Source organism: Rhinolophus sinicus, linkage group LG01, assembly GCF_036562045.2.
Source record: "Rhinolophus sinicus isolate RSC01 linkage group LG01, ASM3656204v1, whole genome shotgun sequence".
In the NCBI taxonomy this organism is placed as follows: Eukaryota; Metazoa; Chordata; class Mammalia; order Chiroptera; family Rhinolophidae; genus Rhinolophus; species Rhinolophus sinicus.
In genome coordinates, this window is record NC_133751.1 from 116,927,667 (window position 1) to 116,947,092 (window position 19,426).

A 19,426-nucleotide genomic window follows, 5' to 3' on the forward strand; every position below is an offset into this window, starting at 1 on the left:
CAGACTAAGAAATGGGCCTTTTCCTATGGACCATAGGGAGTCACTGGAGGAATAGGTCAGTCTCTCCCATCAGGCTATGCGATGATCAGGTTAAACAGGACACACGTGGGCACGCACTGTGGAAATGTGCAAGGGAGCTTCTAAAGGCTTGTCACTGTGGGGCCCTGCCAAAGGGAGGAGACATCCCTTGTCCTGGGGCACTTCCCTTATTCCAGCTTCCCCATCTTTTATTCTGGATTTCACATGACCCAACCCATCCTGCTTGCTGGGAAAGTGATCTCATCCTTTTACCACAGGACAGGGAGGGCAGTAGGTTGGGCTTCAAGCTAACTGTCATGTGACTATGAGAGAAGAAACGTTTCCTTAAACTTAATGGAATGAACACCTGATGTTTGTATCCTGTTTGTGTTCCTTTGGAGAAGACGCTGCTCAGTTGTTTTCCATTTTTTACCTTGAGCTATCTTATCATCATAGCAATGGGGTGACTTAGGGGACAACAGGATTTTAGCTGTCCCAGTGCCACAAATAGAACTACAGGCACTTTCACGTTTACAATTTAACATGTCCACATGTCATGCAAAGAGAATTGTTCTGGAATCAGACAGAGCTGAACAAAAATCTCCCCTCTGGCACTAACTAGTTCTGTGACCTAGAAGAGTTACTTAACTTCTCTGCTTCCGTGCTAGTCAACAAAATGAAGATAAAATATTTGAATTTTAAGATGTTTTGAATATAAAATTGAATAAGGATATAAGCTTATGAGGAACTGTGAAGGCACAGATATAAGCTTATGAGGAACTGCTTGCAAGTTAACAAGTCAGCTTGTGACACCTCTGTGGATGCCAACAGAAGACGGACTCCTTCCTCAGAGACGGGGCTTTATGGCCACAATACAGCAAGAGTACGGACATCAGCATATCTGCTTCTGGTCTCTTTGTCTCCAAATCCCAGTGAGCAATGTAAATGGTCCCAGGTGGATGTTTGCCCACACAGTGGGATGAGTTCCAGAAGAGGAGCCTCAGCTAAGAGAACCAGGGTCTCTTTTGTTGGGCTACTGCTAAGGTGCTTGCCCTCTACTCTGGAGGAAAAATCTCCATCTTCCAGGGCTGCTTGCTATACAAACATCCAAGAAGAGATTGGCCAGAACAAAGGGCAGATCGTGTCTCACTCACAAGATACAAGAAATGTAAGAGACCCATGGAGAATTGTCTCCCAACGAGGTTGGCACTGCCTAACACAGTGCCTGGTAGCGTGAGTGCTGAATAAACACTTGGTGAATACGTGTACACATAAATGAAACCCTAGCCATGCGCTAAACACCCAGGCTCAGAGCCTTTTAAAGTACCCCACTTCTCACCAGCAAATCAGAAAGCACCTTCTGCTTCTTGAAACACAGGGGAGTTTAAAGGAGAAAATTTCCCCATCCCTTTGCTAGTGCATGAGGTTTGATTGCTTTCATTGGTTTGCTACCATAGGAACAATAGGGACGCATCTTGTGGGGAGTCTTAGTTCACAGGTGAGGTCACAGTCCAGAGCCCTGGCAATGACCTTGGACAGGATTTGCCAACCTCTATTTCTGAGGCCATCCTCCGATCAAGAGGTCTCTGCCAAGGATGCATAAGATAGGCAGACCTCCCAGACTTCTAGCCAAATACTCTGGCCACCTTTTACTTTTCAAATAGCTGAAATTATTATTCTTTTTTCTCCAAGTCAAAAAGTACCTGGAGATCCCCTCCTTTGATACCCCAGAAACCCAGGGCTGATCCCTTATGTCCAAAAGTCAAAACCTGGCCACCATCCTAACCTGGCCCTGGAGGAGCATGTACAAGCTTGTCCTGAGACCCTGGGCCTTCCCCAAGCCTCCTCATGCAGATTGACTCAGAGCTTTGCTGCTGCTCTGCATCCTGGGGGCAGATCCCAGAGGGGGTCTTCAGTTGTGAGGGGACATTCCGTCATTCAGGGCATCACTCAGCCTGTGTCCCATGTCCACATGGGCCTGAGATTGCAATGTGACAGATTTAGGGCTCACCACTAGCCCTTTGACAGGACACATGCTTTCCCCTGTCATGGTTGGGTCCTCTCCAAACCTGTGCTCTGGCCCTGCCAACCAAAGCATGTGCACTGTACAAATTGAAGACAGAGTGGGAGGAGGGGCTGTCCGGCTGGTAATAAATATGTTTGTTTTTCTATTTAGCCTTGAATCTGCTGCGTATAGCTCATTTGGCTGGAAGAGGAAGAGGAGAAAGTGGAGAGAAATAAAACCACACCTAATCCACCAATAAGAGATCTTCTTCTTTTCCAGCAAAGAGAAAGAGAACCCTCACCTTAATCAATTAGAATGTTTTATCACACACACACACACACACACACACACACACACACACACAAACACACACACTCAATGAGGAGTTTCAATAGTTTATACCAGCCTCCAATGCCTTTTCACCAATGATCTGATAAAGACACTTAAACAGAGTTTGCCAGAGAAAGAGCAACCTTGGTTTATAAAGAGGGTTTTGGCTCCCATTGTGCTCTGGGTGGTGAGCTCTTGAGTATCCACTTCTTAATTTACTATCCTCATCACAAATCAAGGAGCTTCCTTAGGTTTTGCCTATGCCCTTGCTCACAATAGAGCCCTAAGGATCTGTTGATTTCTTGGAGGGCACTTTCACTCAGCAGGCTCTGTTCTGTGCCATCAGTTGCTCCACCTTTGTAAGGATAGTTCCCTGAGGCTGCAGCTCCCTCCCTCTGCAAACCAAGGGATCACTCTTCCACAGCCCATTGGCACCATCCACCATCTCTGCTTCTGTCAGAACAGAAGAACGTTTTAAATCCAAAATGGTCGCAAGAGTCACTTCCTGGTTGTAACAGGAAACATAAATCTCTTTATGCTTCTTCTTGACCACCGGTGGACATCTCCTGTGGCCACACACAGTGGGGAACTAATTACTCTAGAGTTATTTCACACTTAAGATATATCAACCTACACTAGAACTTCCATAGCCCATTGGAATGAAAACATTTATATCCACTCTCTTTGTTCTTCCTCTGTTGAAAATACATAGAGGTCATGCTCCTCTTTTGATAGATGAGAAAGGTAAGAAATTAACAACTTATGTAGGTTGCCCAACATCAGCGTCTCACTGGCTCCATCTTTAAAATGGGAATAACAACACCCACCGGAGGGGGTTGATGTGGGTTAATCATGAAGGTAGAGCAGCTACCATGGTGGCCAGCTGGCCCTGAGTGCTCCGAGTTTTATTATTGCTGTTACTGGTATGGTTGTCTCATAGCCTGTGGGGCAAAGACAGAGAAAGAGGTAGAAACCCTGACCCAGCATTGTTTCCTCTGGGCCACACCGACACTCACTCTTTCCATCAGTGGCTCTACACATGGGGATTGCTGCCCATTAGGGGTGTTTTAGAACTTTGGGGTGCTTGAGGTTATCGATATGATGGGTCCCCCTTCTGCACTACGTGGACAGGTCTCAACCCACTTTTGAATGTGCTACTGGACACTCATATAGGAGACAGACCTGTTTATTATTTGAGCTTTACATCATTGTACATATAGACACAAAGCATATTTACCCAGTTTCACATACACTGGATTTTCAAATACAAGAATCATGTGACTCAAGGGAAGAATTGCTCTTCTTTTGGGAAAATCCTGTCACATTAGCAATGCCTTTCACGGTATTTGACTCATCTCTAACACAAAACACCTGTATAAATCTGCATTTGTGGCTGTCACAGAGACCCCATGAATAAGTACATTCCATGTATAAGTATTCTTCTGTAGCCCTTACTTCAAAATGTCAAACATTAAGAAAAAACTTCAACAAAATCATTGTCTCCTTTCTCTTCATCCACATTTATCCATTTTAAGTAGGTGCAAACATCTGATAACTTCATTATATTTTCTAAGAGTCAAGCCTGACATTTGCAAATTATAAGACACAGCATTTTATTATAGATTGCTTTCCTTTTATTTCTCCTTTTTACTATGTTATTATGGTCAGGGCTTTATTGACTTTTTTAAAAATCATGTGTACAGGTAAGTCTTCCTATCTTTGAATTTCATTTCATATAGTTAAGGGAGTGTAACAAAATATTTTCTACAAAGGGGGTATTGGGTCTGACAGTGTTGAGAAGCACTGCTCTGTATCCAAATATTCTGCTCTAAGAAAGCCCCTTTAATAAAGGAAGGTTGGGATTAGATTGTAATGGGGGATAAACTAACTTGGGGCTGAGGAAATAAATGAACTAGACACTGACTAAATATTTATCTGGTTTAGAACAGCTAAGACAGCATAAACCTGGGGTTTTAGCACAGGTAACCGATGAGACCACATTTCCATCAGCCAGATGTCAGGGTGTAAGCTCTCAAGCCAAAGAGAGATAGTTGAGCAAGATTTTTGGTTTCTCATTATGGCTGTATATCAAGCCATCTTCACAAAAGGTAAACTATTATTTTTACAAGGAAACAAGAATATTTGTCCAAATTAACATTATGTGTAGAGCAGTGTCTTAATGAACACAGTTCTTCCCTCTTAGCCATATAATTGATGCTCAAGAAATGAAATAATGACAGTAAACTCCTGTCCCAGGGGGACCGCAGCCATCTAAGCTGTGCAGGGTCTGGAACACCTGCCTGGCCTCTGGGTCTGAGCCCACCCTCTCTTACTTGTAACTCCACCCCAAACAGGACACAGATCCTTACACTGAAGAGAGGTGAGAGTTGTTTACCAGGGAGGAGGCACCCAAGAGAAGAGCTTTCCCATGCCAGGGCCCTTCTATCATCACTGACTGCTGGAAGCCGACCCTGACACCCTGGAAAGCCATCCTATCTGCAGGGGCAGGCTAGCCATTCATCTCTCAAATTCCCCTCTTCTGGGTCCCTTTGCTCAAATATTTCTCAGTTAACTATGCAGTAGGTATGTCTGGGCATCTATTCTTTTGCCATCTAGACAGGTGGTGAGCAAAGCAGACTTGGCACCTGCTCTCATGGAGCTCACAACCTGAGAGAGAGCAGACATGGAAGGGAGAAATTATCATATAAACAGTGTGTAATTAAAACAGGACATGACTACTGAGGACAGAATGGGGGGGCGGGGAGACATCAAGAAAGATTTCCATGGAAAGTGATGCCTGAGCTAAGAGTGGACAATTGGGTAGAAGTTAACTGAGAGAAATGGAAGGGGAGCCAGTGGTGGACAGTTATCCGGAGAGAGGACCAGCATGAGCAAAGTCCCTGTGGTGGGACAGCACCAGAACCAGCTGTCACATCGGCCAGCATGGAAGAATGGGAACAGAGGAGGAGGGGCAAGGTGGGTCTCAGGGCTGGAGACTTCATTTTAAGAGTGACAAAAAGCCATGCAAAGAGGAAGGCGAAGGGGAAGAGGGGGAAGGGACATTAACATTAACATTTCCCATTTTGAAGCAATCATACTGACTGCAGAAGGGAGAAAGATGGATAAAGAAAGGGCCAAAAGATGGATAAAGAAAAGGCCAAATAGAAAGCTGGAAGATCAGTCAGGAATCCATAGCCATAGTGAGCTAGCACTCAGAGCATGTGAAGTTGGAGACGTAAAGGAGCAGACAGACACAAGAGGTATTCAGAAGGGAAACCAGCCGGACTTCAGTCTGATAATAAAGGACTGAGTGTCTGATGAACTATCTCTCCAACCCAGCCCATGGGCTCCTCAAGTCCAAACTCCAGTTGATGCTGGTCCTTGTACATCCCTCACACCTGACCCGCCAGCCTCAGGATGGGTAATTCTGGTGGGGAGGGAGATGGCGACTCCTGGTGCAGTTCTAAGTGTGGGAGACGTCTTCCTCACCAGGAGCTGAACCCACCCTCTCACCTCTCGGTCATCCTGCTGTGCTCACATGTGGAGCATGACGGATGTACCCTTCTCCCCACCACACTCGCACCTCCCAACCCTAAGAGGTGGCCCAGAAAGAACTTGCTTGTCACACGTTTTCTTTCTCATCTACCTGTGAGTTGCCTGCTTTCTCTTTGAAATCCTAGAACCCTGCCCCCTTTCTTCTTTTTCCAGAATGGCATATAAGCCTCAACACCCCAATGTGTTCTGAGGTCTCATATTACTTTTTTGTTTTGATTACATACAACATTATATTAGTTTAAGTGTACAAAACAACATAGTGATTAGACATTTACACACCTCACAAAGTGATAACCCCAATAAATCTATTATCCATCCAACACTGTACATAGTTATTATAATATTATTGACTATATTTGCTATGCTGTAGTTTACATCCCCCGTGACTGTTTTTTTAAATTATAGTAGACATTCAAAATTATTTTGTATTAATTTCAGATGCACAGCATAGTGGTTAGACATTTATACAATTTATGAAGTGATCCAAAAAAAAATCCAGTACCCACCAGACACTATACACAGATTTACAACATTATTGACTGTATTCCCCACACTGGAATTTACATCCCTGTTACTATTTTGTGACTCCCAATTTGTACTTCTTAATCCCTTCACCTTTTTCACCCAGCCCCCATCCTCTCTCCCATCTGTTAAACATCAGTTTGTTTTATGTATCTACAAGTCTGTTTCTGCTTTTTTGTTTATGCTGTTCTTTAGATTCCACATATAAGTGAGATCGTATGGTATTTGTTTTTCTTTGTCTGACTTAGTTCATTTAGCATAATATCCTTAGGTCCATCCATGTTGTTGCAAATGGTAAGATTTCATTCTTTCTTATGGCCGAGTAATATTCCATTATATCTATGTACAACTGCTTTAGCCAATCATCTATTGATATACACTTAGGTTGTTTCCATGTCTTGACTATTGTAAGTAATGCTGTAGTGAACATAGGGGTGCAAATATCTATTTGAATTAGTGTATTGGATTTTTTTCAGATAAATACCCAAAAGTGGAATTGCTGGGTCTTTATAGTAGTTCTATTTTTAATTTTTTGAGGAACCTCCAAACTGTTTTCCATACTGGCTGTATCAATTTCCATTCTTCCAATAGTGCACGAGGGTCCCTTTTCTCCACAGCCTCGCCAACAATTTTTGTTTTTTTATTTATTGATGATGGTCATTCTCACAGGTGTGAGGTGATATCTCATTATGATCTTAATTTGCATTTTTCTGCTAATTAGAGATGTTGAGCATCTTTTCACATGTATATTGGCCGTCTGTATGTCCTCTTTGAAGTAATGTCTATTCAAGTCTTCTATCCATTTTTTAATTGAATTGTTTCTTTTATTAGTGTTAAGTTGTATGAGTTCCTTATATTTTTTGGATATTAACCCCTTATCAGATGTATCATTGGTGAATATCTTCTCCTATTCAGTAAGCTGACTTCATTTTGTCGATGGTTTCCTTTGTTGTGAAAAACTTTTTAGTTTGATATAGTCCCATTCGTTGATTTTTTTTTGTTTGCTTCCCTTGCCCAAGGAGATACATCAGAAAAAGTATTAACTACTAAGGGTAATGTTGGAGTCTTTACTGCCTTTACCCGTTGGTATTTTTCTTGATGCAATTGTAAATAGGATTGTTTTCTTAACTTCTCTTTTCTGATAGTTACTTATTGGTGTATAAAAATCCAACCAATTTCTGAATATTAACTTTGTATTTTGCTATTTTACTGAGTTCATTTATCAGTTCTAATAGTTTTTTGTTTTTTTTGGTGGAATCTTGATGATTCTCTACATATAGTATCATGTCACCCACAAATAATGACAGTTTCACTTCTTCCTTTCCAATTTGGATGCCTTTATTTCTTGTTCTTGACTGATTGCTGTGGCTAGGACTTCTAATACTATGTTGTATAAAAGTGGTGAAAATGTACATCCTTGTCTTGTTCCTGATCTTAAGGAGAATGGTTTTAGCTTTCCCCATTGAGTATGATGTTAGCTGTGGGTTTGTCATATATGGCCTTTATTATGTTGAGATATGTTCCCTCTACTCTCACTTTGCTGAGAATTTTTATCATAAATGTACACTGGATTTTGTCAAATGCCTTTTCCGCATCTACTATTATGATCATATGATTTTTGTCCTACATTTTGAGTATGTGGTGTATCACATCAATTGATTTGTGGGTATTGAACCGACCTTGCATACCAGGAGTAAATCCCACTTGATCATAGAGTATGATGTTTTTAATGTTTTGCTAATATTTTGTTGAGGATTTTTGCATCTCCCTGTTCATCAGGGATACTGGTTTATAATCTTCGTTTTTTGTGATGGCTTTGTCTGGTTTTGGAATCAGAGTAATGGTGGCCTCATAAATTGAGCTTGGAAGCCTTCCCTCCTCTTGAATATTTTGGAAAAGTTTGAGAATAGATATTAGTTCTTCTTTGAACAGTTGCGAAGTCAAGGACTTTTTTTTTCTTGGGAGACTTTTGATTACTGAATCAATTTCATTAGTAGTAATCTGCTAGGTCAGATTTTCTGTTTTTTTCTTGGTTCAGATTTGGAAGATTGTATGCTTCTAGAAATTTACCCATTTCTTCCAGATTGTCCAACTTGTTAACATATAATTGTTCATACTATTTTTCTTGCAATCTTTTGTATTTTTCTGGTCTCAATTTCCTCTTCTCTTTCATTTCTGATTTTATTTGGGCCTTCTCTTCTTTTTCTTGACGAGTCTGGTTAAAGGTCTATCAATATTTTTTTTATCATTTAAAAGAATCAGCTCTTTGTTTCATTGACCTCTTGTATTGTGTTTGTAGACTCTATTTCATTTATTTCCACTCTGGTCTTTATTATTTCCTTCCTTCTACTCATTTCAAGCTTTGTCTGCTGTTCTTTTTTCCAGTTCCTTTAATTGTAAAGTTAGATTGTTTATGTCAGATTTTTCTTGTATCTTGAGATAGGCCTGTATTGTTATGAACTTCCCTGTTAGGACTGCTTTCACTTTGTCCCATAGATTTTAAAGTCTATTTCGTCTGATATAAGTATTGCTACTCCACCTTCCTTTTTTTTTTTTTTTCATTTAATTGTGTTTTCATTTTCATGTATCTCAAGGTATCTTTTGAATTATCTGTTAATCTCATTGTTAACTCATTCATTGTTTAGTAGTAAGTTATTTAACCTCCATGTGATTGTGTGGTTTTTAGGGTTTTTTGTAATTGATTTCTAGTTTCATATCATTATGGTTGGAGAGGACACTTGATATGATTTCAATCTTCTTGAATTTATTGAGACTTGTTTTGTGGCCTAATATGCAGTCTGTCTTGGAAAATGTTCCATGTGCACTTGAAAAGAATGTATATTCTGCTACTTTGGGGTGGAATGCTCTGAAAATATCAATTAAATTCATCTGGTCTAGTGTATCAGTTAAGGCTGCTGTTTCCTTGATAATTTTCTGTTTGGAAGAATGGTTCATTGGTGTCAATGGTGTGTTGAATTCCCCTACTATGATTGTATTTCTGTCAATCTCTCTCTTTATGCCCATCAATATTTGCTTGACATATTTAGTTGCTCTTATATTGGATGCATAGATGCTTACTAGGGTTATATCCCTTTGTGGGATTGATCTCTTTGTCATTATGTAATATCCCTCTTTGTCGCTTATGATAGCCTTTGTTTTAAAGTGTATTTTGTTTGATATAAGTATTGTTACCCCAACTTATTTATTTGTCTCCATTTGTGTGACTATCTTTTCCATTACTTTACTTTCAATCTATGTGTGTCTTTTGAGCTGAGGTGGATCTCTTGTAGACAGCATATGTATGGGTCTTGTTTTCTTATTCGTTCAGCTAGTAGCTACTCTATGTCTTCTAATTGGTGCATTTAAAACATTTACATTTAAAGTGATTACTGATAGGTATCTAGCTATTGCCATTTTATTATTCACATTTTGGATTTTTTATTTGTTTGTTTTCCCCTTTCTTCTTCTTAAAGAAGTCTCTAACATTTCTTATAATACTGACTTGATGGTAATGAAGTCTTTTAGTTTTTTCTTGTCTGAGAATCTCTTTATCTCTTTTTCACTTTTAAACAATAGCCTTGCTGGGTAAGGTAGTCTTGATTGTAGGTCCTTGCTTTGCATCACTTTGAATATTCATGTCACTCCCTTCTGACCTGCAAAGTTTCTGTTGAGAAATCAGCTCATAGTCTTATGGGAGTTCCTTGTAAGTAACTAGCTGTCTTTCTCTTGCTGCTTTTAGAATTCTCTGTTTGTCTTTTACCCTTAGCCATTTTAATTGTGATGTGTCTTGGTGTGGGACACATTGGATTCACTTTGTTTGGGACTCTGTGCACTTCCTGGCCTTATATGTCTACTTCCTTTGCCAGGTTAGGGAAGTTTTCAGTCATTATTTCTTCAAATAAGTTCTCAATCACTTGCTCCCTCTCTTCTCCTTGTGGTACTCCTTTGATGTGAATGTTGTTATGCTTGATGTTGTCCCAGAGGTCCCTTAAACAATTTCCATTTTTTAAAAGTTCTTTTTTCTTCTCATTCTGATTGGATGTTTTCTGCTACCTTGTCTTCTAAATTACTGATCCAATTCTTTCCTTCATCTAATCTGCTGTTGATTTCTTCTGGTGTATTCTTTGTTTCAGTTATTATATTCTTTATTTCTGACTGATTCTTTTCTATGGTTTCTATGTCCTCTTTTATGCTTGTTATCTCTTTGTTGAACTTCTAAGTTCCTTAAGCATTCTTATAACCAGTATTTTAAACTCTGTCTCTGGTAAGTTGGTTGCCTCCATTTCATTTAATTCTTTTTCTAGAGTTTTCTTCTGTTCTTTCATTTGGGACATCTTTCTTTTCATTGTGGCTGCCTTTCTGTGTTCATTTCTATGTATTAAGTAGATCTCCTATGTCAGTGTTCACTGCTGGCTTCATGTAGTATGTGTTCTGTGTGGTCCAATGGCTCAGTCTCTTTGGTCACCTATGCCATGTGTTCTAGGAGTGTCTTTTGTGTGTGTTGTGTGTATTTTCCTTTTATAGTTGAGTCATAATTGTTTTTGGCACATCAGTGGGTGGGTTTGACTCTTGGGCTGATTGGCTGTGAGTATTGGATATGCCCACAACATATGCACTGCTATGTGAGGGTGACCCTTCAGAGGGGGATTCATCCCAGCAGGTTCTTGTGCCTTTTGAGACCACCCTTTGGGTGTGCTGCTTGTGGGGCTAACCAGGTAGTGCTCTGGTGTGGTCTGAAGCTGGTCTCTGAATGTGTTGTTTCTGGTGTCTCTTGGGAGGGGTCCCAGGCAGGCCAATTTTAGCCTTGCCTGTGACCTGCCCAGGGCAACCTGGTAGGAGCTATAAAGCTATATGCAGTTGGTTGCAGCCTCTTCTGGACCTGGAAGCCTGTGGGGTGACCTTGCTGTGAACTGAGGCTGGGTGCCACAGTATTGGACCTGGGGAAGCATAGCAAAAGGCTCAGCCTCCACCCCCCAGGCCTGTTGCCATCTGCCTGCTGCCCATAAGGCTCAGCTGCTAAAAGAGCCTCCTTAGGTGTGTGGTTGGGCTGGTTGTCCCACTGTTGACAGTGCCCCTGGCGATGCTGCCCAAGTTGAGCAGGGTGACGTCGCAGGGAGTCACCAGGGTTGTACAAGTAGTATTCACAAAGTTCATGCAGATTCAGTTCTTGCACCAGTAGCAAGCCTGTGGACACTCCACAAACTGCCCAAAGAATACCTAGGCCAGCCACCTCTTGCCTGGGGCCCCCAGATCTCCAAGAGACACCCAAGAAAGGCTGCAGCACAAGCTGGAGCTAACTGCCTGCTGCCAAAAGTGTTCCAGGGAGCTGCACAATCCACTGCAGGCCCTCTGCTGCTAGAAAAGCCTCCCAAAGCATGCGGAGCAGGGCTTGCCACCCAGGTGCCCAGAGTGCCCCTGGGTGATGGGAGCATCCCAGGGCGTCACCACGGTGGGGCACAGGGAGATCACTAGTTCAACTCGGTCTCAGATTTGGCCATGTGGGGGAGGGCTCAACACAGAAAATATGGTGATCTCCTGTAGGCTACACATGAAACAGACTCCACACAGGAATAATGGCAGCTGTCCCTCGAGCCCTCCTTCTGAAGCCACACAGTTCAGCATTTCCCTGTATGTCTCTGGTACCTCTCAAATGGCTGCCCCTCCGCCAGAGCCCAGGGTGAGTGCTTTCAAGTGAGTGAGTCTGTGCATAAGCCCTTTAAGAGGACATGTGGGTTTCCAGCCACCTTCTGTCTCACCAGGATGAGCAGATGGAATCCTCACTTATTTTTACAGCCTCGTGTTGTTAGGGATCCTCGTCCTGGCACCAGTACTTAGAGCTGGGGAGCCCATTTTGGTCCTGGGGTCCCTTGCTCCTCTGGGGAGGAACTGAGTGGCTGAAATATTCCTCCTGATTCTCATCTGCCATAGCCAGATGTTGTGGGACTCCTCTTCCTGGCACTGGACCCCTGGACTAGGGAGGCCAGTGTGAGGCTGCGACCTCTCACTCTTCGGGGAGAACCTCCACCACCAAGGTGTCCCTCCCGATGCTCAATAACTACCTGTGTCTGAGGTTTCATATTCTTATGGAACCCCCATATGTACATATGAAATAAATTTGGACATATTCTCTTGTTAATTTATCTCATGTTAATTATATTGTTAATTTCTAAGCCTGAAGAATTTAGAAAAGTGAGAGGAAAATTTGTTTTCCCACCCTCCCCACCCATGGTAAGAAGTTGCTGCTTGCAGTGAGGGTCTGTGGTGGGCATTGTCAGTATGTGATAGGAAGGTAAGGGCGAGCTTGTCCATCAGTGGGGTGAGTGGGGTGGGAGTGTACCTGTGCCCTGAACATCTACACGACTCAGCTCTCTGACTCCAGGGCTGCTCCCAGAGCATGTGGGTGCCAGGGGCCTGCCAAATTGAGCTTATATTCCTCTATGGTCTACCCACCTCCAGGTGCAGGGAACTGTTCATCTCTGCTTAAGCTGCTTGTCTGGATTTGGGGATGGAAGAACCAGTACTTAACGCCCTTGAGATGAGTCAGCAAACCCGGTGTTGCCCCTTCCTGCAGGTGCTCATGTGGCACTTCAGAAGCTGCACTGGCTGCAAGCCCTCTCTCTGAGGGTAGGGGCAGCTTTGGTCTGGGATAACAGCCTCCAGGTTGTCTCCAACTTACCACCTACCTAGCACGGGTGAGGACACATTAGATTGGCCACTGGGGAAACTGAACTTAGCACATATCCTGGACAACCAGACTGATATCCTAGCCAAGTCAGAGTACACCTTCCTGGACCCCTCAAGCGTTTGCCAGCAGGCCAAGTTTGAGACAAAACTGAGCAACTTGTATACCCTGTGACCATAAAAGAGTAACTTAACCTCTCTGGGCACGTTTCCACTTTTACAAAAGAAGAAAAAGAAAAAGAAAAGAGAGAGAGAGAGAGAGAAAGAGAGAGAGAGAGAGAGAGAGAGAGAGAGAGAGAACAAGGAGGGATAAAAATATTCAGAAATGAGGAAAGAGTTATTATCAGCAATAAAAGAACAGTGTTTACCACCCTGCGCCCCCCTCCACCACCACCCCCAGCCTGGGTTGAATCTGTGTCACTACTTACTAGCTGTGTGATCTTGAGCAATTTAATTAACTTCTCTAGGCCTCAAGGGCCTGTGTCTAAAATTGAGATAATGATAGCACCTACATCAGAGGTTTATTTTGAGGATTAAATGATAATCTACCTCAAATGCCTGGCACAGTCAACATGCTTAGTAAACATTACCTGCTTATTATTTGCTACAGTGCATAGCTAGAGGTGGGTATTATAATCCTTATTGTAGGTGGTGTGGGTGTCAAAAAGCACTTTTTCTCCTACCTTCTAAATTCTTCTGGCTGAATGAATAAATTAACATGAGACAGATTACCAGGATAAAATTTTCAAATTTATTACATATGTACATATGGGGGTTCCATGTGGGTATGAGACCTCAGAACACAATGGGCCGTTGAGGCTTATACGTCATTCTGGACAAAGGAGAAGGAGGCAGGGGTCTGAGATTCCAAAAGGAAAGCAGGCAACTCATAGGGAGATGAGAAAGAGCAAACCTGTGGTAAACAAGTTCTTACAGGGCCACCCAGAAGCAATGGGACACAGAGGGGAGTCCAGCAAACAGCCTCTGCTAGATTTCTCCTGGTCCACACACTTAATCCATAAGTGATAAAGTGACTATGCTAAGGTGAACAGCTCCCTTCTTTTAAGCAGGTTTTTCTATCTGAATTCCTTTAGGCAGGTAAGGGGGAAGGTCAAAGGTTCCTTCTGTGTCTTTTTTTCTTAATAACCAGCTTAAGATCAATATCCCAAAGGGCATATTTTTGGGTGCACACTGGTTCCCTCAGTGGTGAAACTGAAGGTCAGAGGAGTTGGGTAGCAGGCTGAAGTTCACCAGCTAGACAGGGGCAGAGCCAAAGGCAGTGAGGGCCCTTCTCTGCACCACCATGGGACCAGTGGCCAGCCGGGCATCTGGTAGTGCCACAGGTAACTCAGGTGCCAAACACATCAGCTGCTGCTCAGGCATGGCTAAGCGGCCCATGCCAGGGGACACAGCACGCCATGTTCTCACCAGCTGGGCTAGAGGAGCAGCGTCCCAGAACAGCACCTCACCCACCACCTGCCTGGTCCTCCGAAATAGACAGAGTCTCATCTTAACAACAGGAAGTGGGACCTTGACACAGCTGCAGTGCATCTCCACCCCCATCCTGAGTGTAGGGTGGGGCCAGGGCCTGGGTCCCAGGACATAAAGTGCCTTCCAGAGGACAGCTCACCTCCTCCCTCTCGTCCTCACTCTGAGTCTCCAAGAGAATATTCTATCTCATCTTCCTCATTGCCGTGAGTTTCTCTCTTAGACACAAACAATAGAAGCCACCATCTGTCCAATGTGTGCCATGTGCCAGACACTCAAGTGCTTCACATGTGTCAACTCTAAGCTCATTGCAACCCTGAAGAGAGTGTTGTTATTATCCGCATGTTACAGATGGGGAAGCTGAGGCCCAGAGAGGTTTAGTAATTTGCCCACAAACACAAAGCTAGTAAGTGACCGTGCTTGGGATTCAAAACCAGGCAACCTGACATAAAGGCTAGGGTTGGTTTTTTTTTAATAATTCCAATTTACAGAAAAATTAAAAGAATATTACAAAGAATTTCTATATACCAATTATTAACATTTTGCCCTATTTTTGCTTTATCATTCTTTCTCTCTCCCTCTCTTGGCTGTTTGAATATTATATTTGAGAGTACCTTGTTGGCATGTACCTTTATCCCTAAACATTTTAGCATGGGAATTTTAAGAATAATATTCACTTATAAACCCAAAATATGATTATCAGAATCAGGAAATTTAACATTGCTACAATGATATCTTCTACGCTACAGACCTTATTAAAATTTCACCAATTTCTCAATAATGTTCTTCTTGTTTATTATTTTCTGGTGAAGAATTTTCATGTTTTTACTCTCCTTTAGTATGAAATGACTCCTTGGTCTCTCTTTGTCTTTCATTATATCAGCACTTTTTACTAGTGCAGAGCTCTACCCCATCCCGAACCACCCTCATTTGGGTTTGTCCAAGCTTTCTTATAATTAAATTCAGGTTATACATTTTTGGCAGGAATCCCTGGAGGTGATGATATGTTCTCAGTGATGTTGATTGGCCCCATTTCTGGTGATATTAACTTTGATCATTGGTTAAACTGACATCTGCCAGTTTTCTCCACTACAAAGTTATTTTCCTTTGTAATTAGTAAGTTATTTGCGGGGAGTTGCTTTGAAAGTATGTAAAAGGCAGTTGTCATCAAACTTTCACCCATCACTTTAGCTTCCACTGATGCTCCTTACCTGCATCAGGTGTCACTGCAAAGTGGGGAAGGGTGGCTTGCCAACTCCATCACTCTTTCTACATTTATGAGTTGATTTACTACTGTAGTTGATTTTTCTCTTCTCCTCCATTTTATCACTTATTATCAGTAGGGACTCATGGATTCTTATTTTTTTTCTTGTCTGATAATCCATTACTATCATTATTTACTGTGACGCTCAAATTGTCCTAGATGTGGCCAGTAGGCTCCTGCTCGAGCTGGCTCCTGTCCCCTTGACAGGTTCCCATGATTTTTTGCACACTCTGTAATATAAGACATGCTCATCTTGTATTTTCGCTGTCCTAGCCATTGCATGCAAGCATCCCTGGTTCTTCTAAGTGGAGAACGGCATGTAGTAACCAAGGTTGAGGCACAGGTGTGCTCATTGGTACTGATGTGACATTGTTCTGATGTAGAGGCTGTGCTTCTAATCACTGTACTGACCTGTCCCTTGTCCTATGCAGCTGCCCAGGTTCCTCTCTCAGAGGGATACCTACACTACAGGCAGTCAAATCTGAGGTACCATTGGCATGGCTTGCATGGTGGGTCCTATTGCTGGCTTAGTGTTTCCTGGCCCATATCTTTCTCTGTTCCTCTTTCAACACGGGCTATTCTGTTATTTTAACCAGCCCATCCCCAAAGGCAGCCAAAGCTATGCCTCAAAGCTCCTGTTGGCCTTACTGTGGCCACACAAGAGGTCATTAAGAATCATTAGTGAAACAGATTCCCACTTCCCAGCAGGACCTACTAGGCACAGTGTGAAGGAAGAAGAAGAGAGCGTGTAAATGAATGCTCCAACTCCACGGTGGGCATAGCAGCCTTCCATCTTAAAGGTGTAGTTTAAAATCTCTCTGAAAATTAATGTTTGTCCCAGAGAGTGAAGGAAACCAAAATTCTACCACTCCAAAGTTGACTTTGGGATTTTGATTTTAAGCTGGATATTAAAAAACAAAAGACTCAGAAAGAGTCTTCCCCATTTGACCCTCCCCCCTTTCTTGCCTAAGAGATTCAGATGGAAGGGAACCTTAGCATAATTGCCTTAGTATTAGACGGGAAGACTCCAAGCCTACTGACTAGATGTCCCCATGTCCCATTGGTTTCTAAGTCACTTAGCAAAAATTTACCTGCCATGTGTATTCTGCTCTTCCTGCAAATCACCCCTTTTCACTTTCAAAATCTAAGACCCCCTTCCCTTTTTTTTCCTTCATCCAAAATGTCACATATACCCAATTTTGCAAATTCTTTGGAACTTTCATGCTAATGTGAATTCCCTGTGTGCACGTACTAAAACTTGATTTTTCTCCTGTTAATCTCTGTTAATTTGATTGTTAGTTCAGCTAGAACTTAGAAGGTGGGAGGAAAAGTATTATTATTTTTAACCTTCACAAGGGGTGTCTGTGTGTGTGTGTGTGTGTGTGTGTGTGTGTGTGTGTGTGTGTGTGATCCAGGAACCAGACACTTAGAAGACTATCTTACCTGGTGGGAAGCCCTTAATGCGGCTGAGACATGAGCTGCAAATGTCACCTGAACAAGCAGCCCAGAGCACCACCCCCGTGCTTCCCAGGGCATTACTCGAGACACGCACTGTCCAAAACAGTAGCCACTAGTGTGGTATGGCTATTTACATTTTAACTCATTGAACTTAAATTAGATTAAACATTAAATCCTCGGTTGCACTGGCTACATTTCGAGCACTGCACAGATATAAAACCTCTTTCATCACAGAACATCCAACTGGACAGTGCTGTTCTGGATTGAATAACTCAAAGGGCTGGCAGAACTGTCCAGAGAAGCATGTGATGGGCCCCGGGGGAGATCAAGCTGTATGGATAGGTTCATAATAGATTTTCCTTAAGGTGTGTGGAAGTTGTGACTATTTGAAGAAGGACATCCTCCTGTGACGGCTATGGACCTGAGGCCAAGAGAAGCAGGAGCTTTCAGGCTGTGCCTGGAAGGCAGGTAACCTGGCCAAGTGAAACCCTTCCATTGTCCTCTCTTTCAGTAAAGTGTGTCACAAACAGGAAAGCTGGCTGTTGATAGTGGGAGGGAGAGTCTGCAATACATGTCTCTTGGGGTTAGAGCCAATGTCATTTGCATATCGAAGGACAAGGGAACCTGGGGACACCACTTGACAGGTCCCTTCTTTCAGCTCTTGACTCAATGTCACTTACAGGGGCTTCCCTTGGCCACCTGGTTCAAAGGAACAGCCTCAGCCTGTCCGTCACATCTTCCACCCTCTTTCTTGCTTTGTGTTTCTTAGCACTTGTCATTCTCTGACATCGTGCAGATTTGATTAACCCGTGTTGTTTATCGTCTGTTGTTCCTATGACACATTGGCCCATAGGGGCAGGTATTTTCATGTGTTTTGTCTACTTCTATATCCCCACCCCCTAGAGCAGAGCCTAGCACAAGGTTGCCAAGTGATAATTGTGTGCTCAGTGATTGAGGGGCCTGTACTTGGCCCACCTTTGTAAGCCTCGGGTATTCCTTCCAGAACCAGATGGGGAGAAGTGAGCGAGTGCTCTTTGAGGATAAAATATTGCACATACCCTACTCCCACAATGCTAGACTACCGCTAAGTCTGCAAATGAGCCATTGTCTCTCCCTCGTCTCCTCTACCTCCCCAAATACACACGTGCTTGTATATACACCCACAGGTGCACGCGCGCGCGCACACACACACACACACACTCATGCACACCCACGCGTACAAATGCATGTGTGCACACATACACACTTACTGACTTACCCTGTGCTGTTCTTTCTTCCCAGGATGTCCTTCTCCAGCAAACACTAGTCTTTCCAGAAAATTCTTACTCCTTCAACCCTCGACTCAGATGCTGCCACCTCTGGGACATCAGCCTGACACCCACGGGTTGACTCAGGGCTCTGAGACCTGGGACACAGTGCTTATCCTTGCAGCTGTCTGGCCATTTAGAACTTCCTGTTAACACGTCTGCCTCCCTTCCTGGCTGAGCTCGCCTTAACAGGGGTTGTTTTCTATTCATGAAGTATTTGTCTCATTCGGAATAATTTTTATGTTTCTCAGTGCCCCCCCCACCCAATATCTTACAAAAGCTATTTGATATATGCAGTGTCTAGTTCATGTTTAATCAGGGCTTTGTGTCCGTATAAAACCTGAGTTACTGTGGTACCTACCAGATGCTCTTAGCTGTCTGACTTTATACCCTTTTCTTGACACTGGGTCCCAAAATGTCCTGTGACTACCTCTGGGCAAAGCCAAACTGCTTATTTTATACATCGTGACATAATTCTTTCTTTGTACATCCAATTAACGGTGGTAGACTCTGTAAAGGGCTCTTTTCATATTACAGCAATGTTACTTCTTCCTGACAAAAGCAATAAATATGCCTGTGTCTAATTGCTTGTCCCTGAGCTAATTATTAGGTTAAAAATAAATAAGTAACAGACAGCTTTTTTTTTACAGAATATTAAGATCTGAGATTTCACTCATTCATTCATTCATTCATTTATTCATTTATTCACTCATACAATAAATATATGTAAGCCATCTATTTATGATTATTAGCAGTAATTATATGAGTAATACAAAGACAAATTAATCATGAATCCTA

General features: G+C 42.6%; 1 long non-coding RNA gene across 1 annotated transcript in view; it reads right to left on the minus strand.

The window, feature by feature from the left end:
* Positions 1-18,872, minus strand: part of LOC141572118 (uncharacterized) — a 110,454-nt gene extending 91,582 nt beyond the window's left edge. The window contains exon 1 of the long non-coding RNA XR_012497282.1: positions 18,580-18,872. This is a non-coding gene — a long non-coding RNA (uncharacterized LOC141572118). The remainder of the gene's footprint in view (positions 1-18,579) is intronic.
* Between the last annotated feature and the right edge of the window lie 554 nt (positions 18,873-19,426).